Genomic DNA, 19,967 nt, shown 5'->3' with positions numbered 1-19,967 from the left:
GAATCTGATGAGACTACATTACTTTATCATTGAATTGATCCCTTCAGGTGTCACAACACAATGAGAAAACACAATTAAACAGCCAAGTGCATACCGAAAAATAAAGTTAATTGTCTGCCTGTAATAGCTGCAAGCAGAAAATAATATGTGCAGACAAAATGCAGATACTTAGCTGAAGGTGTTAGAAATCCTTAGAAAAGACTGCACCCTGGTGGAAGACTTGTTAACTTGCTGTAATATCTACTTGGTTAAACAGTGTTTTGCTAGTTTTTGTTTAAATCTAGGTTTTGTAGTAAAAAATACTTGTCACACAAAATGAAAGGCTCTTCAAGCATGCACTACTCCATTTCTTACAGTTCTTTGACTTCATGCACCAATCACTGATGGCATTTCAAAATATTAAGCCAAATATTTAGAAGTAGTTTCATATAATTACATACATTTCTATATCCATATCCTGTGACACAAATAGCAGGAGGGATAATTTTCTGTAACTTTGTTTGTTCTTTAGCTTTAGCAAGTTATTAAACACCAAAAACTCCAACCAAACAAAAAAACCTATCAGCAAAGCAAGGGAAGACACAACAGAAAAACAAATGCACTTAAAACTGTTCCATGAGGAATGGAAATAACAGATCACAGATGTGTACTTCATATCTCTCATATTGCCTTACCATGTTTGAGCCCAAGCAAAATCCTTATTACAACAGTTCAACAGACTCTAAGTTGTCCTCAACTCTTTATTTCACACTCAGCAGTCATTGCTTGTTCCCCTCAGTGCCCACCACAGATTTGCAGGGCACCCCCAGACTCCCACCTCTCCATCCCCAGGCAAGGGGCAGCACGTACTGCTGCTGGTGTGCATGGGCTGCTGGGCCAAAAAAGCCATTTCACCTGGAATGCAATACTGGGCAAGCTGTCTCTAACCCTCCCTCATTACCAACACGTCCAGGGTCTCTTTCCTTTATGTATCTGCTAATTTTCAAATCAGTAATTGGAATTTGAGACTTATTTCTTTCTGTCAAACACGGCAGAACTTGGTCAACAGGTTCCAAAGCTCTTGGAGCAGACAGACATGAAGTAAAATTGCATGAAAAACATGCTTCATAAAACTAATAAAATTCTACTAAAAATATCTACGAGTTAACAAGTAGATACACATTTCCACACGTTGCTTATGAAAACAGGCAAATAATTGCATTGCTTGGACTGGTATTTGACTGACGCTGTACTTAGTGTTAACAAAAGAAATGCATTTATGACTGATGGAATGGACAAGTGGGATGACCAATTTTGATTCTGGAATGAACACACACAAGTTACCATGACACAGAGTGGCAGAAGAAAACAACATTCACAAAGCAGGGGGCTAGAATTCACTTAACTTTTGGTTGTCCTCAATTAAAATAACGGATCTTTTCTAAGATATCAGTAATTTAACATAACATACCACACCCACATTATATTCTGTACTGCCGTCATGGAAAAAGTAGACCGAGATCAACATGTGGAATATACTGTTTCAGATTTAACAGCCATATTTTTATATGCAAAATACTACACTCAAAAGAACAGTGGTACATTTGACATTTATCTTGTAACCATATTTTGCAATTTAGAAAAAAAATAAATCTACTGCCAAATTCAAGTTCTAAGCATTTCAAACTTCTTCCAAAGATTACACTAACTTTAGAAAAAGAACTTATACTGTAGTTCCCAAATAGTATTCCTGCTACTTTAGAGTAAGTTTGCACATCCAACTTTCTGCCTACTCATTATGAAAACCTCTTCTTTGCCTTGCCTATTCTTGCATTGTCAGATTTACCACTGCAGTTATGGATCATTACTAACAGTAGTAAAACAGAATTAGAAGTGGTTAATACCATTGTATGTTAATGCAGATGCAAACCATGTTTACTCACAGATCTTGATTGGAACGGCTACTCTAAAAACTGAAACATTTACTTTGGTAAGTTTAAAGTGCAAATAACTATGGTATTCAAACACAACAGAAGAAGCTTAAGATGTAGCCCTCTTCTGCATCAGCTCCATGTCTCCTATGCAGCCAGCCTTCCAAGTTTCATACTGCAAGTTCAATAATCACATTAACAATTACGCTAAAGCATCCCAGTAGTTCTCTCACTACTGATCTGAGTTTGGTATAATTAATAATAAATTTTTTCTTAAAATGCTGAGGACATAACACCTACGGATTAAACCATCAATTGCACAATATATCTTATCATGAGTAAGTTAATACTGTCATGCTTTTCATTGTAAATAAAAGCATTGTGCTTTAGTCAGATAGTACTATCATACAATAATATTTATTATTACTTGCATAGTTATCTTAATTAAGAAATCATGGAACATTCTGACAACAAAAAATATTTTTAAAAAGAAATCAACATACATACTATAGAGACTGAAGTATCTGCTAATGATTTTCTGTGAAATATGAAACAATTCCAGAGAGGGAAAAAAGGTTTTTAACATCTTCTTAAAGTAGTTGGCTCCCAATGAATGCACATCACTTTATTTAGTCATTGATACCCACAGTTTTAGAAAAGCTGGGATGTGAGCCAAAAAAAATAGGAAACCTAGAAAATAGGGCAAGAAATAACTCTAAAAATTATCTTGTCAGTCATCCCAAGGTCCTGATCTGTAGGTACCAATCTGAAGGGATCCCTTCCTGGCAAACCTTAGTCTAATCTGTTTCAAAAACACCACTGGTGTAGATTCTGCCAATTCTCTACGATGAAGTGATTACCCACTGCTTATGTCAGAAAACTTTAAACAACATTTAACATAAATCTCACTTGCTCCAGTCACTCCCCTCTCCATCGCTCCTTGTCCCACCTCCAACAGACACAAAAGACATTTTAGTGTTATAACGGGTCCTTTCACATACTAGAGAACTCTATCACATCTCTTTTTTGTTTTCTCTTTTGTAGACCAAACAAAACATGTTTAATGCAGTCTTTCCTCAAATTACACTTTCAAGCCTTCTGATCACTTAACAGTAAATGTGTGCAGGTAGATGGAGGGGATCAGGTAAAGAAAGGACAAATACTTCCACCACTCAAAAATGCCTAGAAAATACTCTAACAATGTTTGCAATGAAAAAGAAATAAATAAATTCAAAACAAAGAACCCTAAAACAAACAACAAGTTTGTAACTTATTATGTAAAAAGGAGAAATACAATGAAAAAATAATGTTATCAAGATGCACTGGTATCAATGTACATATCTTTCATGTTTTTATACTGTTAAGCAGGCAAGACAGGGTAAAGATGGTTATGGAAAATTAGCATTTTGCATTTCCATTTTAAAAAGGCATACCCTTATCTTTCTCCTGTTTTCCTTAAAAAAAACCCAAACCACTGACAGACCAAACTATTCTGACGTAATTATTATACAGGATTTCATACTGTTAAATGAAACATAGTACAAGATTTTACGAAATAGTAAGACAACTCTTAATTTCAGATGGGTTTTTTTAGGTGTCCAAGGTTAGCACCTCTCCTGATCGCTGTTACTGCACTCTTGCAGTAGTTCCCCTGTAGAAAGAGCCAAGCTAATAGTGAGATGATGAAAAAAAAAAAACCAAAACAGAATAAAATGTAGTCCCAGTTTACATGCGGATTCCTTCAAATGCTTTAGGATATCACTTAATGTCCCTTTTACTTCAAGTAGTATATTAACATTGCACAGTTTCTTTGCAAAAATAATAGATACAAAGAATCACATATAGTTACCTATCTACAAAATGGGGAAAACAGTAATCTAAATGGTTCTTACGAAGTTTCATTTCTGCTTCAGAAAGCATTCTGAACCTGAAAGTTATACTTTCTTATCTTGTTTCACATAAACTAGAATAGAGCTTAGCTTCTTTGGATAACTAAAATTAGAAATAAAACATCAAAACCCTTAATTTTATTTAAGAATGTTTGCAGTTACTCCAAATACTGCATCAAAAAAAACCCCAAAACTATCTCAAAAGAAATCTATACATTTTAACATAGAGAAATAGAGAGATTAAATATTAAAACAACCTTAACTCTGCCCTGATGAGCTTTGTTAAAGTTAACGAGAGACAGACATTCTGATTCTTTTTTTTTTCTTTTAGTATTTGTAGCCCTGTCTGTCTTTTTAAGAAGATACTTTTTTTTTTTTTACCTCACATAGCAGGAATGGGATCCTGAAGAAGGGAATATTTCTACTTCCTAAATCTCTGTATCTGCATTTACTGGACAACAGCCCTACAAGCACCAGTGTTGAGAAAAATTACAACAGAGATGCTATTTTACCTGCTGAGAAAGCATACAGCTATCAAATCTCCATATGAGCAGAAAAGATGACTTAAGCAGAACTGACTGACTTAGTACAACCACTGGAATTACACACAAGCAAACTGCAGAAGCAACAGGTGGAAACTAGTTCTGAAGTCACAGGATGTCACAGTTAACAAAACCTTCGCTATAGATTCATGAACATTATGTATAGTAGCAAACAGCCCAGGATAACTACAAGCTAAATCCTTCAAGATACTATATAAAATATTTCAATATGTTCTGGCTGCATCTAAAGTTTGAATAATTTATCTAATCCATTACTAAGTTAATTCAGGTTAGAAAGATTCTGAAACAGAAGGTTACAATATCTCAATCCAACTCTTAATACATTTCAATTCAAACTAATTAATGAATTTGCTTACAAAATCCTCAGCAGTTTCATAATATACTCCAAAAGTACTGTACAGCATAGAGGACAGGCTGCGTTAATCACTGGAAACAAATGCAGAAGACCTGTTTTCAGTGCAAAGCTAAACAGAACCCATGCTACTGAGTCACAGTCAAAGCCAACTACTTTTGAGGCATGTCATACTTCAGAGCTTTCCTTTTTATGTTTTGCTAAAAAGAAAACAAGGCATTAAAAGAGTCCATGTATGAAGTGATTCTTGAAGCATTAGGTGTTCCAGTGCTGCATGAGCAACAGCAGGGGGTAGTGTTTCAGTGCTTTTAAACTCATGCACTGTTTTAGCAAAGCAAGACTCGCTCACCCTGCATTTTCCCTCGGTACAGGTCACCCTTCAGTCTCCCACCTGATTTCTCCAGCACTTCGGAGTGTCCAGTCCTCATCCCTGCCGGCCAGCACAGGGGACAGCACAGGTCCCGCTCCCGGCAAGCTGGTGACCACCTATCTGCGCTTTTCTGCTCCCTCTGCCTTACAGGTTTTACCAGACTTCTATTTACCACTGTTGTGAAAATCATAAGCTTGTAACTGGTCACATCACATTGCTAATTTACAGCTTCCTATAAATATAGCAACTCAAAATTACTTTAAATTTCAAATTAAAATATTAACTTGTACAGCACCACAAGAGTGTCCAACATTTTACAGACTAAAAGAACACTCCTACCATGTGTTTATAGTCCAAACGCATCAAAACAGCTTTTAGTGCAATGCAGAATATAGTAATTTTGTGTGTATTATCTGTAAAAAATATTTACTGAGAATGGCAAAGAGCTACTTGAATTTCCCCAAACTGAGCCAATACTATCCTACCTTGGTAATTCAGACCACCAGACATTCAGTTTTATCTAAAACAAGGTATGTCCCCCAACATCTACTAATCACATTTAATATTCCTCCACCTAGCTTAATTTTGCCAAGTCTAACATCATTATTATTATATGCCTCCATACTTTATTTTTCTTTTTCAGAGTTTATTTTGATAAACACTTCCCCGCCTCTCCTGCCCCAAATCCAAACTTGCTACAGATAGTCACAAACACTTGTAGGAAGCCTACTATTTTCCCAAATATTTCGTTTGCAATTTTAGGATATCTTATCTCATTAACTACTATGACTATGATCCAGCACTGTCTTTGATTCAACTAAAAAGCTGATTCTCAGTTCTCCAACAGGATAAATTTAGGTATCTGAGAAATAGGACACGTGTTTATTTTCCACCTGTGTGTATTCCATTTTATTTGTCTTAGCTCACACAGTCATTTTAAGGATTTCTTCTTTAAAATACAGCAAAAAGCTTGGGTAAAATACATGAGTACTGTTTCAAGGGAATTTGCTGTAGGATGGCCCATAAGAACTGTCCCTCTGATGTTGTCATTTATTTGAAAACAGAGTAAATTAGATTGGGTTTAGAAAAAAAATCAGCTTCGAAATTTAAAGCTCAAAACTTGTTGTAATGAACTACCCCTTCTGTAAGACATTTTCTAACTAATCTTGCCTTTAGCATGCATAAGAAGAAGAAAAACAAAACAAAACAAAAAACAACACCTCAAACCAGTAACTTTGTAATTAATGTAAAACACCATCATCATATAGTATACTAAAGGGTGAGCAAGCCCTCTGATTCTTCTCTAAGTTACCACATTTTGAAGATTAATCTTGACAAACAGATGAAAATTAGTACAAACATTTTACTTATGGTTGTAGGGGATCCAAAAGAACAGTCACTGAGGAAATGTCAGTAGTCATAGAGATACTATATGCTGAATCCACTATTTATTCCTTCCATCTCACTCAAGCTATCCCATTCAGAAATTTTTAAATGATACACAGATGCCATATGATGCCTGCTTACAGTGGCTGCTTCCATCCTGAAGACAGAACTATACTATCAGTTTTCATTGATTTGAGAGAACACTGACCCTAAACCAGCCATCCTAACATCCGGCTAACTGGACTGAAAACTACTTTTTATCTACAGATATTTCAGTTCAATCAGCAACCCAAATTTGAGTGGCCAACGGCCAGCAACACTGCAAGGGAAGTTGCAGGAATCTGTTAGCAGAGGAAGACAACTATGCTTTTCAAGTCAGAAGGGAACAGCATCTATAGTGGGCAGCTAAACTGTTATCTGCATAGGAGTAACTGGCACATTGTGAGAATAAAACATCAGCAATTACCTCCATGATCTCCTCATGATCAATTTACAATATTGCCAACAGAAGGAGGACTACAAAAGAGCAAGAAGACGTGAGACCTGCTGGTGGCACACACAGGATTGCTGACTACCAGGAAGGTGACACAAACCTGGTAAATATTTTTACGTAAAATCAGGTGTGATCTTCTAATCATAGAATAATAGGGTTTGAAGAAACCCCTGAAGGTGACCTCATTCCACTGCCCGCTCAAAGCAGAGTTAACCTCAGCAAGGTTGTTCCAATCCCTGGACAGTCAAGTTCTGACAGCCTCCCAAGGACAGAGATTGCGCAGCCTTCCCCACTCACTACAAACCCCAAACTGAAATAAAAGTAGGTAGTTGTCTGCATTTCTACCACTACTTATTACAAAGTGCCCCCTACAAAAATGATTAAATTACTTTTCAGGAAATTAAATTACTTTTCAGGCACATTACACTTAAATACTTTTCAGACTTTTTCAAAAATATATGTAGAACAAAACAAGGTCAATGAAGAACATATCCTGCTTCTCATTATCAGCTTATTTTTAATAACCTTCATGAGAATCTACAAATCAGTACATCACTTTCAAGCAGAAGCTGAAAAAATGGCTAAACAGATACATAAAATTAAAAGGGAAAAAGCTTCTGCTTCTACCTAAGCCATTAACATTTTCAAAATAAATGCAAGTTCCACTACTGCATTATTTTCTCAGACGAGTAGCAAATAAAAATACCAGATCTTCAACAGAAGCAATCACTTTTCTTACACGGTTCAAAACAGTCTTTTGCTCTTTTACTTTCTTTCTATTCTAGTCTAGTCCCCAACAAAGCATAATTCCTTCTTCCTGCTCAGGGATATAATTATGTCTTCATTAGTTCTGAAATGCAGTACAGTAAGAATCTGTTGATTTTTTGGCAGCATAGGCATACTAAATAAGAATAACCAGATGCTGCTTACATCACTTTCAGATACAGACAAATTAAAAGCAAAACAAAAACCAATGCACAGGTGTTCACGAAAGCAATAAATTCTGAGTTCCCCCACTATTTGGCTCTCTATTATAAGGGCATTCCACTTTAGGTCCCAAAAGGAACATAGTGTGTTCACAGCTCACAGCTATTTCATGCCCTCAGATGTACATACCAAACACAATTATGCAGATAAAACTCTGTAACCATCTGGTCATCTAAAGTATTTCACATAAATTGTAAGTGACCTATTTATTGGTACACAGAATGTTTCCAGTTTGAATTTTCTTCTTCCTTTTTGTTGTATTTTGATTGAAAGTTAAGGATGGCAGTTTGCAGAACTCCACGATATGTTGTTCTTTTGTTTGCACACCAACAGGTGCACGAACAGCCATTAAGTAGGCTGGTGCTAAGAAGTGCACAATAGCGTAACTGCTCAGTTATGCTCTAGAAATCAATGGAATTACAAAGGAGGAAAACAAAATAAACTGAAGTTCATATGAAAAATGAGATGAGTTGTCACTTGCAGGAGTGCCTTATAACTTATAACTAAAAATTATGCTCTCATTTTCAGCTATTCTTCCAGTTCATGACTTACTAAAATAATAATCACTTCCTGCTTTGAGACCGAAACTGTTTCTGGTCCTCCTCATTCCAGAAGGTTTGTTTGTTTGTTTGTTTGTGATTCTTCTGTAGAGAAAGGAGAAGGGCAGATGAACAAAATCCATTACTGTAATATTTTAAAATGGTATTCACAATCTTTTTTGTTCCCTGAGCTCTTCAAATACTGAGTTCTCAATTATGGTCCTTCTGGAAGCAGAAGACTCTGCTTTCATGGGTGTATTCTTAGGGGGAAAAAAAAAATAAAAAAAGGAAGTACATACTTAGGATTCCAGTTATTAAAAACAAAAACAAACAACAACAACAAAACAATCAACCCAACTTCACCACACACAATTCACACACTATTTTCTTGACAGAGGTACAAAGTGCAACTAGTGAGATAAGTAAATGAGAGCATATAAAAAACCTAGATTAGACTATTGATAATATTTTAGTATTAAGAATTCTTGACATATGAATACATATTGACAGCCTGAATACTGCTTTTTCATTCACCTGAGGGCTATGTTTACCATTAATTTATATAACTTGCAAAGCAAACAGTTTAATACACTAAATCAATTGTGTGCACTAGAAAGCTCATCCATGCATTTGGAATAGAGAGCTGAAATACAAGGGCTACACAGGTAGTCCTGTAACGACCTACAGGATGATACCACATATAGCAGCTTGGTTCAAGTCTCATTCTCTTTGCTTACTTAATTCAAGCCTTTTGGAAGACGGTTACTGCATGTCTTTACAATACTCTGTACAATGGGAACCAGATCTCATTCAGAACAACTCTACAAATCAGTGATAAAACGAACATTACTGTTAGGTACATCTCAACCATTAAGTACTTTCAGGAAGAGAGCTTATTTTCACAGTCATGACCAGCAGACTGTACATTCAAAGACTGTTGGTGTGCAGCAGTGCAGGTATGTGTAAAAATAACCCAAAGGGAGGTATCTCAGTCACCTTTGGAGCTACCTCAGGGTGAAAAGGAAGATCCTGACTTCTACTACCTACCTGCACCCTAGACCTGACAGAAGCCATCTGGCCCTCTCCAAATCATGTGCAGTTGCTGCCCACTTGAAGTAAAGAGTAAGGGTGAAGGACATATGTGTAAACACAAAGTCTTGTATCACCACCTTCACAACCAAGCAGCTCACTACTATACACTTCCATTTTCAAAAATATAGCATGTACCAACCCATCAGATAAACCATGCAATATCAAGATATCTGCTCAGAAAGACAAATTATTTTGCCAGAGAGCTAGTTGTGTGACAATATAAAAATACTCCAAGTAAATTACACACTTGGAGCCAAAGGTTAGAATTTTGCCAGCATATCAGATTTCAAATCTTTATTTTTTCAGAAAGCCTCATCCAGCTCCTATGAAATTTAGCAGAAGTAATTTTAGCTGGCTTTGGACTCCAGTTCACAAGAAAATCATGGAACCAAAAACACAAGACCAAGACCTCCAACTTTATGTACCCCCAAAAGAGATTGCCAACAGCAAATAGCAGTGTAGCATTCAACTCATTCAAAATCACTGTGCATTTTTATGTTTGAGTACATTTTCCAGGCAAAAGTAAGCACATAAAAATTACAAATAACTAATGAAAATACCAAAAGGCACCAAAGATAGAATAAAATGATAGTTATTCATTAGTTTATTTTCTACAGTGAGTTAAACACACACAATAGTAATTTCTGCCCATTACTGCAGTAAAATTTGTTTTTCCTTTTCTAATTCTCTTGAAAGAAATGTCTAGTCAAATAATGGAAGCTCTGATCCTGACTTGTTTCCAGATATTTTCTCCAGCGTTGTCAATTATTAACAGATATCCGAAACTGCCTGGTTAGTTTTGCATTTTCTAGAAGTAACTACAGCATAACTGATCCCCCCTATATTACCATAATTTTTTAGTGAAGCAATATAACAACTATCTTCCCCTATAAATAAACTAACACTGAAAACCATAACAAAACACAGGTAGTGGAGCCCTGGAGCACTCTGCTAAAAGAGATCTGGCAACACCTTGTCCCTTGAGCCCAAGGGACATGGGAGTTGCAGTGGGGATTAGTAAGAGAAATAAACAATGGTTATTATAAATGTTTAAAGATTAAGGTAGTGAACACTCTTTCATCATCTATAGTGTATTACTGAACCATCATAATTAATAATGAATTCATCTATAATGCTTTTCAATCATATTTTAAGGTGTTTCAAAAATAAAAGTAAATCAAAGAGACTGTGACTCATTCCTAAATCAATGTCTTGTCTAAGGCAGCAGGCAGCCTATTCCCTGTCGAATGAACATGCTTTGAGATTGCACATTTGTATACACAGTTCATATGCAAAGTGGAACATCTTTTTAAAACCATATTTGATTAAAAAAAATAATTACTAAAGGTAGTCACATGCTGCAAAAGCTTGAATGGTTGTAAAGAATGTACAATGTCATAGGGCAAGATTCTGCTGTTCATTTCTTCACACAATTGATCATTTTGAAAGTATTTGTTGGATAGCATCCTTCCAAAACCGTTTATCCAACCATTTGTGCAAGCTGAAATACCCTAAAAAAGAGCTGTAAACACTAATATATAGATACGTGACAAATGCAAAAGTTTTTGTTACTGGACACTACTTCAAGGCTAGGATACCCAGCGTTCCCGGCTCAAAACCCAGAAACTTCATTGACCTTCATGCAAAGGACCAAGCAGTTTGAAGACACCACAACATGTATGAAAGGATGTTTTAGGAAACATTCACACCACCACTGCTGAAGTGCTAAAGCAGAAACCTCTAATACTGTTCAAAATTGCAAACATTTGCCACTATAATTCTACATGTCAAATGATAGACAGACTGATAGATATCTCAACGTACATGTCATTTTATACCAAGGCAGATGGAACAAATGACTTGTTGAAAATTACGCTAAGTCAATGTACACAGTAATAAACCATAACAGTCGCTAGTTTGGTTGATACTGAAAGTACAAATAAAACATTCATGTAGCTCTTATTTTTGCTTTAAGAAAATGTGAAATTAAGTGAGGTAAACTAACCTTAAATAATGGACATAAACATAAAGCAACTGTTTGAAACATAGATGGAGACTTCAGAAATAATAATGCCACTTAGATTACAGGCAGTATTCCTTAAGAGGATCTAAATGGTGTAAAAGTTTACCTGTCCAAAACTTGAACTGGTCTACCCCGATATGTCAGATTTGGGAACAGCCAAGATATTTACGTTGCACTGCACAGCAAACCAAAAAGCACTATTCTTATACTCTGAATGCTTTACTGGCCATATGCTCCAAAGTTTATTTTTGAATTTGACTTCTACTTTAGAGAAATAAAAGAAAACCATTAAGTTCGTACATACAGCATTATGGAGATAAGGTAAATTTTTCATTTTAACATTCAGGAAAAAAATGTTAACTTTTCAGATGCACTGTATGTTTTTTCTTGAGTGTTTAGAGTGATGATTCCTAAACAGCTATGTTAGCCATCCTATATTCATTTTCTTATTAATATAACATGCAATTTTTTGCAACCGGCATTTCAATAACTGCTTTTGCCTAGTTAATACTTTGAATTGAGATACTCTTTAATGAATCAGAATAAAAAAGTGGTTAGAAAATAAAAGATTCCCTTTTTAATCCTAACTGTAACTAGCCACAACTTCCATTAAAACTGACACATGCCATAATAAAAAGGTCACTGAAAGAGACCAAGTTACAGATGTTACAGCAATGCAGTAACTCTTCACTAGATTAAAGTTACAGTCTTCTACAGTTTCCCCCTTTTAATAATGTCCACATTGAAATTAAATCTGCAATATTTATATTTAATCTTTTATCTTACATAGGCAACTACGGAACATCATTAAAAAAAATAACAACTGCCAAACTTCCTTATTTTCTCCTCACCTGCAGTATTCAGAACCAGATCACAGTCTAACAAGAAACAGAAGTCATTGGAAAACCACACTTCTTTCAGTGTTGGAATATAATTCAACAACTAGTTCTACAGGTGTTTCAAGTTCAAAGGATGCTCTGTATTACAGGTGTGGCCTCACTACCAGAGAAGCGTAAAAATGACATACAAGCAGTGTTTGTCATCCCATCTATAATTTGACACTAATACCAATACCCACTGTAGGCAAACGTGATGAAACCAATTATCCCAAAATACACAGTAACAGATTTCTCTGGATCTTAAGAAAAAAAAAAAAAAAAAGACATTTATTTCCTCTGTCATAAATTTCCAGTATTTCCTTGCTATTTTCCATTAGCATGGAAAAAACAAATAGTTTAATTCAGAATTAACCTACCTAATTTGCTGCATCCTGAATAACCTGAGTAACTATTCACATGCAAGTTTCATCATGAATCCTTTCATCAGGTAATTCCTATTGTCTTAGTTAAGTACAGAAAGTAAAAAAACCAAAAATATTTACTAGAATATACTATGTAATGTTTCCCAGATACGCTTATATTTTCTAAGTGCCATATCTAAGAAACCACTACACAGATAAACTAGATGCTGTTGTACTTACTTCAGCGGTCTATTCATTTTTTTTTCAGTGAACCGAATTATGAAAAAGTAACAACTAATATTCTAATTTCTGAGCCTATCATATTCAATCACCATAGCTGGTTCCAACTTGCTTCTAAACTGCAAGTTATTGACCCACAATACTAATGTTTTGCAAAAATATATTACACACTCTCACCTTTCCTATTCTCATATGAAAACATAATCCAAAATCGCCGTATCATAATGCTCTCTACAGGAACCATTTGTGATACCATCATCTGGGATTGCAGCATTAGATAAGAAAAAAACCAACAGACTAATCCTAGCATGGATTTTATTTTCCTGCAAGTATTCCTTACTATAAAATACACTTTAGAAATGCCCAAGCTGTATTTTCCCACTTCCTCCCCCAACTTCTCCAGAAAGCATTAGATGTTCTCTCATTTCACAGTACTTATAATGGTGCTGCTGTGAAAAGCCCGTGTCAGCACGTTACTGTACTGTGTTTTTTTCTTCTTTTTTTGAAATATGACAGTAAAGAAAAAAAGAATACTTGTCTTTTGTACTGTCTTTATACAAAACTTCATCTTTTATCAGTGCACATAAACATGGCTCTTGGAAAATACCATTGAACAGCTTATAACAGGTAGATAAACTTCTTCCATTTTTTACCTTCCAGACTGTCGCAATTAGAATTTTCCATTTTTTAATCATGTGAAAAAGTGCTGGAAAACATATTCTTGTTAAAGCAACTTAAAACTATGCTGCTAAGCCAACTGTTCTTGGTAGCTCGTAGAAGCTGCTAAGAAATTAGATGAATGGTCCCCTATTTCTACGCCTTTGTATATCCACCATCAACTCAGAGTATGCGTTGGAACTGTGGCGAAAGCCTTGGGTCATTTTAAGAAAACATCTAAATGCCAAATCAGGTAAATAATTCTGACATTTCCTAAATTCTGTAGGTTGGGTGGGACAGGGGGTGTTTGTTTTAAACACAAACTCCTACTAAATCTCATTTCCTAAAACAAAGTAAGAAAATTACAAAGCAATGCTTCACCAATTTTTCCAACAGCCCAAGAGTACTAGAGCTTAAGATGTAGATAGTAATCACCCCAGACAAGGGTCATGAGCTCTTAGTACCACAAAACGAGCTAGGGAAGATAGAAGCCAACATCCTACTCCCCCTCATCAAAAGATGGGAAACTTCTGCTGTATTTGTTCCTTTTCCTGCGTTTAAAAAGGGGGAAACTGGCACAACTGCAACATTTTCAGAACAGGAAGGTCTTCAGAAAAACCACACTGGTCTTTGCCCACCATCACTACTCCTGAGTATCAAAAAGAACTTCGGTACCATCCTGGCTACTGCATATGTTACTCTTTTGACAGTGGCACAGGTGGCATTCATAGTTAGTTATCATTCTGACATGCTGTCAAATTAACCTGAAGAATGCAAATGAAGGAGAGAGAAAGGGAAAGACAGTTGTAACTACCTAAAATGCAGACAAATCAGAATGTAACAATGGCACGAATGGAAGGTGCTTCTCTAACTATAGGGCCTCGACCTTGCCAAACTGCAGTGGTTTGCTACAGCCAGCAGTAGTTCTGAAATAAGAAAGTCTGAAGTTACCATAATGGAGGAGGTAAGCAAGGAACTGCTAGCAGCTTTTCTACTAGGTTAAATGTACGACAACTTACCTCTTTCCACAATCATAAATAATTAAAGCAAAACCCCAGAACAAGGATCCTTATCATTTTAATTTTGAGTAATTATACAGATTGTCCCTTAAATAAGTGCTTCTGACCTTTTTGGAACAAAGTAAAATTATTATGGGTTAAAATAGGTAATTTTAACTGTAGATAAATAATTTTTTCTAAATTGTTCCAAATTTTTCCAGAGTTTAAGGATTTTCTTTAAAAATACTATTTTCCCTCCAACTCATATTACAAAGAACATCACAGTAAAAGCCCCTCTTACCAAACCTGTACTGCCATAAAATTCTATTATGCTAACCACAATCTGCAAATAATACATTTAAAGATACAATTCACTTCAGAGATGTTTTTATTATTGCAACAAAATGCATATCTTTAAAATAATTTACTTTCTACAAATATTATTTGATCTAAAAAGTACATGTTGTAAAATCTTATTACATATTTAATGTTTTGTAGTAAATGCATATTCAGAACTATTTCTTTACCAGAATTAAATCTGTTTTATATAGCGTATCTTCAGTATGTAGGGTAGTTCTCAAATGTACAATAGCAACATAAGCACATTTTGGATTAATCAAATCACTATTAGACAGATTTACTAGCCCACATGCCTTACATAAAATGCAACACACTGAAAACAACTTCTGAAACCAGAGTACCCTGACACCATTCATTCTCCCACTCAAAGAATATCTCTAATTTAAAAATCTATGGGAAGCAGCATTATTCACCTGCTTGAGACAAGGCAAACACACACACCACCAGTCTTTAAATAACAAGTAAAACACCACTACACAGCAGCTTAATTATAATTCCTCCCTACTCTTCCGTACAAGTGATATGCAGACATCATCAGCTTTATACTAGCTATAAATTTGAGACTTCTACTGTCCTTATGGTGTCTGATTAAAAAGCAAAAGTACTAAAGTAGCCCCTTCACTATTTCTGCAGGAAGGCAACTGACTCCTGTTGTTCATGAGCAACATGTAATATTAAAATCAGGCCAACAGTGAGCCACTAACAGTGAAGTAACTTCCTTATTTTTGAGATCACTATGTAAGGTAAACCCTAAAACAGATTGATCTTAATGTTATACTAAACCAATCATTTTTACCATGGTAAAACCAGGTTTGCTTACCTTTTTGTATGTGTAAGAGTATACTGTTTATTCCAGTGCTAAAACAAGAGACTAAATACACAAAGACTAGCACCTCTAGGGAAAGTTTACAAACAGGTAAAAAAATCCTACATAATTGGGCAGTCTTGAACATACATAAAAATGCAGAAGCAAGAGACTGAGAAGGACAAGCTTGAGAAAGGTTAGAGGAAAACTGCCTACTAAAACTTGGGGATAACTGAATCCCTGATTAATCAGGACACCGGCATATAGGTTTTAATTTATCTACACAAAAATACAACTACTACCATGAACAAAGGAAGTTCCCAATTATAATCTAAACTTCAAAGCCACTTTAACATAATGAGGCATGAGATATTACAACTTGCTATTCCAAACTGAGAAATTGTTCCTTTGTAAGAAAAGTTTATTGGATCCATACATCTAAGATAGAGGCTCACAAACACAAAAACCCTAGTTCCAGGTAGCCAACAATGAAGCTCTTCCATTGCTAAAGTAGTCTTCCACTGCCATAATTACCTTTTCAGTAAATAACTTTAAAAAAATCTTTAATTAACTCACATTTCTTAAGTAAGAAATATTACACTTGCTATACAACTGCAAAATACAACTCCAACAATCCATTTTCAAGTTAACAAACATTCGTAAATAACATTTTTGTTAGATTGAAAACAAGCCTGCAACCTTCAGGGTGAGAACTATAGTACAGGAAAATAAACACCCTTTCAACCAAACACCTTTTTTAAGATGTTCTTAACAATCTTGTCAGCTGTAGGGTAGGTCAATTTTACATACTCCTTTGCACGAATACGTAATATTTTCTAAGATTAAGATACATCTGTTTTACCATGAGAATGAGAAGCACTTATGCTATCAGTTCTCAAACTTTTAGTTAGGTAACTGTATCAGTTCAGACTCAGGACTGAGTTTCTCCATCAATAACCTCCCAATTACAGGTCAAAGTATATGCAACTGGAAAAGGAATATAGTGCGACTCCACCCATAGACTGCCGTTTAATCTTGGTTAAGAAAAGTAGAGTGCAACAGAGAATACCCCAAGAGGCAGCTGACAGCTGAGAACCAGTTTTAAAATTCTGAAGAATGAATGCAGAGCATGAAAAAGTAGTGGAAGATCAACCACTTGCTCAAAAGATGCCACTTGCTCAATAACATAAGTGTTACTGATAAAAAGCATAGCTAGCTGTATTTTTAGACAAAGGTTAAAAGGGCAAAATCAGTTCTACAGGTGATCTCATTTTGCACTTGCTCAAAACTTTTTCTTTTATCTTTCGTTTGTTTATGTTGGAGTCTGTATATTCTTTGACTACTTGATTCACATCCACGTTAGACATTTGAACATGAGTACACAGAAAGATGCATGAAGATTGAGATACAAAAGTAAAAAAGGTAAAGCAACAATGTCAGTCACATCCAGCAAGTAAGAACTGTTGTTCATTGGCGTGATCTTGCAGAAACATACTTCCACAGGATTTCCATCCTCTAGGGGAAGATGTTCTTGCGTTGTGTGGTGGGAGCTGGATTATTGCCAGGCAGCACAGATGTGGTCTCTGAACTGATCAGCACTTAAAATTTAGGAGAGGTCCATAAGAGCAATATGTTATGCTTATAAGTAAAAAGAACAAACAGAAACTCTAAGTGGTACATTCTCTGACAGACTTTTTAAAAAATACCATTAGCATGACTTAAAACAAAACAAAACAAAAATCAACCCAGTTATAAGGAAATAAATACAAAACATTACCTAAACAATGCCTCAAATACCCTACTAGATGGTTCTTGGAATTTATCATCTTTTCAGGCACTTCAGTTCCCACTGAAAGAGACATCAACCTATCAGGGATTTGAGCCTTGGCAGAATCTGATTTAACAGTAGTTGTTTTCAAATGCCTCTCCATTCCCTCTCTGACAAAAGGTTCAAATCTTTAGTAAGGATTCTCTTGTTCCCTTATTGATCATATCTTACAATATTTCCTAACCATAAAGCATTATACACTTGTATTCTTACACTCTATTTTCAATGTAACTGTGAATTTTATATTGCTTTGTAATTAGCCATATACCTCCTGTGTCATTATTATTAACACCATGCTATTTGTACTCTTTTCACCAAATACCTCATGGTACTATCATAATTTTGTTTGATTATGTGTCTTGATTACACAAGAATTCCTCATGGTCAAGGGAAATGTTTTCAAGCATGATTCAGTCTCCTCTCCACTCAACTCTACTCCACAAATCAGTCTCAACACCCACAACTTCTGATACCCTCCTTTGATGAACTTTGCCATTTTCCTTTCTACGCTGCACTGATCGGTATATCGTTGCCTCTTTGATCATCAATGCATAATATTCTCTCAATTATGCTTTTTACATATAAAATCTATATACGCATAACATTCTATGTGACAAGTTGTGATTACGAAAGCACCCCTGTTCTAAGACCACTCCTGGCAGAACGTCCCTAATTCAGCCTTCTTGAAAGTACCACAAAAGCAACAACCTCTTTCATCATCATGTACCTTCATTTTAAAACTCAAAGATCCTCTGATCTTTCTCTCTCTTCCTCATTTAGTATCCACATACATACTACCCTGAGACCTTCTGAAGTTTTTACTAATTTGAACATTCTCATTAAACTGCTTCTCCATTTTAAGTACTAACCAAAACCCCTGTTTATCTCCATCTGTAAATAACTTCCAAGATGACAACACAAGCATTAAGCCTTGAAAATTACCTAAGTGGCAAGACTTAATCTACTGCTGTAAAAACTAGTTTAAAAAAGTGGGAAAAAATAATAAAGAAAAATATAAATATACATAAAGAATTTATACTGGCCTAAATGTGTGGAGTCTTTTCCTCTGTATTCTCTGTATTGTCCTTCCTACTTAGTCTATAATGGGACTTCCCTGGGTACATGTGACAACCTCCACAAATTTAAAAGGAAGGCGAACAAAAAACCCCTCTATTTTCAGAAAATTAACGATAAGGCAGTATGACTTATTAAACTTGATCTGTTAAAAGTAAACAAATAAACCAACAACAGAACTAGGCAATTCATTACTAGAATCTGCTAGCTTGTCTCTCTGTGGGTAATGTAGTCATGTAGTCAGTAGAACCCTGATGCACATCTCCATGAAAGCAGATCTCTACAACTGAAAAAAACAAAATCAAAAAACCAAACAAGATCACACGGGCACCAAAACTCTAAGAGCAGAGCTCATATCACTACTGGGGGGCAACGCCAGCAGCACAGCAGCCACTCAAGGGGACAGTAGGACTGTCGGCTTGAAAAAGGATACCACAAGCTGCTATATGAGATAACAGTGATAATTTCTGATGGACATAGGCAAGAAAGAATGATGACCTATGCTCTTTTTCCACCCTCTGCTATGCACTGAGGTAGGGCAAGAGGTAGAGAAAGGAGATATGTACCCATTTTAAATGTGTTGTTTTCATTCTCTGGAGACACCAGCGCAGCTGACAGCTCAAAAGAGTGGCAATAAGCACTACTGTTAAACACAAATTTACATTATGTTAAAAAAAAAAAAAAGCAAAAATAATTCCAGTCATAGCAGAAACAGAAACTAAGTAGTTGTATGATAGTATTTGGGTAACATGGTAGAAATTGGAAAGTTGCATGAAAAATAGAGTTTGCCTACATCTTTTAATAATTCACCTGTCCTCTGCCCAGGAAAGGTTTCGATCAGAGCAACCTACATTCCATAACTTGGAGTGATTTTAAACAACAGCCATTTTATGCACTCTGCTAAGAGCAGGCTGAGTTTAAAAGCTCTCTTTCCAAATTACACAAGCCTAAGGCCCAGGACAAGCAACAATTTCATATCACATATGATGAAGAACTGTCAAAAAGAAACAGTACTTTGCACTTCTACCTGAATGATCCATACTTGGCCAGTACATCTTTGAGTTTGCAGGTATAAAAAAAGAATTCCTCAGAATTTTTGAAAGTTTGTTGATGAAGTCTTTTCCTCTAGTTGAAAATTCATCCTTAATATATATGTAATAT

The 19,967-nt window shown here is 35.5% G+C and overlaps 1 protein-coding gene across 3 annotated transcripts in view; it reads right to left on the bottom strand.

Moving 5' to 3' along the window:
- Positions 1 to 19,967, bottom strand: part of ARID2 (AT-rich interaction domain 2) — a 103,541-nt gene that overhangs the window by 68,585 nt on the left and 14,989 nt on the right. The window contains exon 1 of one of the 3 annotated variants that reach the window (XM_082055074.1): positions 8,503 to 8,559. The exons of the other annotated variants lie outside the window; for them this stretch is intronic. The gene's annotated coding sequence lies outside the window, so the exon portion shown is untranslated. Of the gene's footprint in view, positions 1 to 8,502; positions 8,560 to 19,967 lie in introns of those variants that run through there. 3 annotated transcript variants of the gene reach the window in all.

The sequence above is a fragment of the Streptopelia decaocto genome (assembly GCF_964273445.1).
Source record: "Streptopelia decaocto genome assembly, chromosome: 1".
In the NCBI taxonomy this organism is placed as follows: domain Eukaryota; kingdom Metazoa; phylum Chordata; class Aves; order Columbiformes; family Columbidae; genus Streptopelia; species Streptopelia decaocto.
The sequence above is the reverse complement of the archived record's forward strand: the minus strand, read 5'-3'. Positions and strand labels throughout refer to the sequence as shown.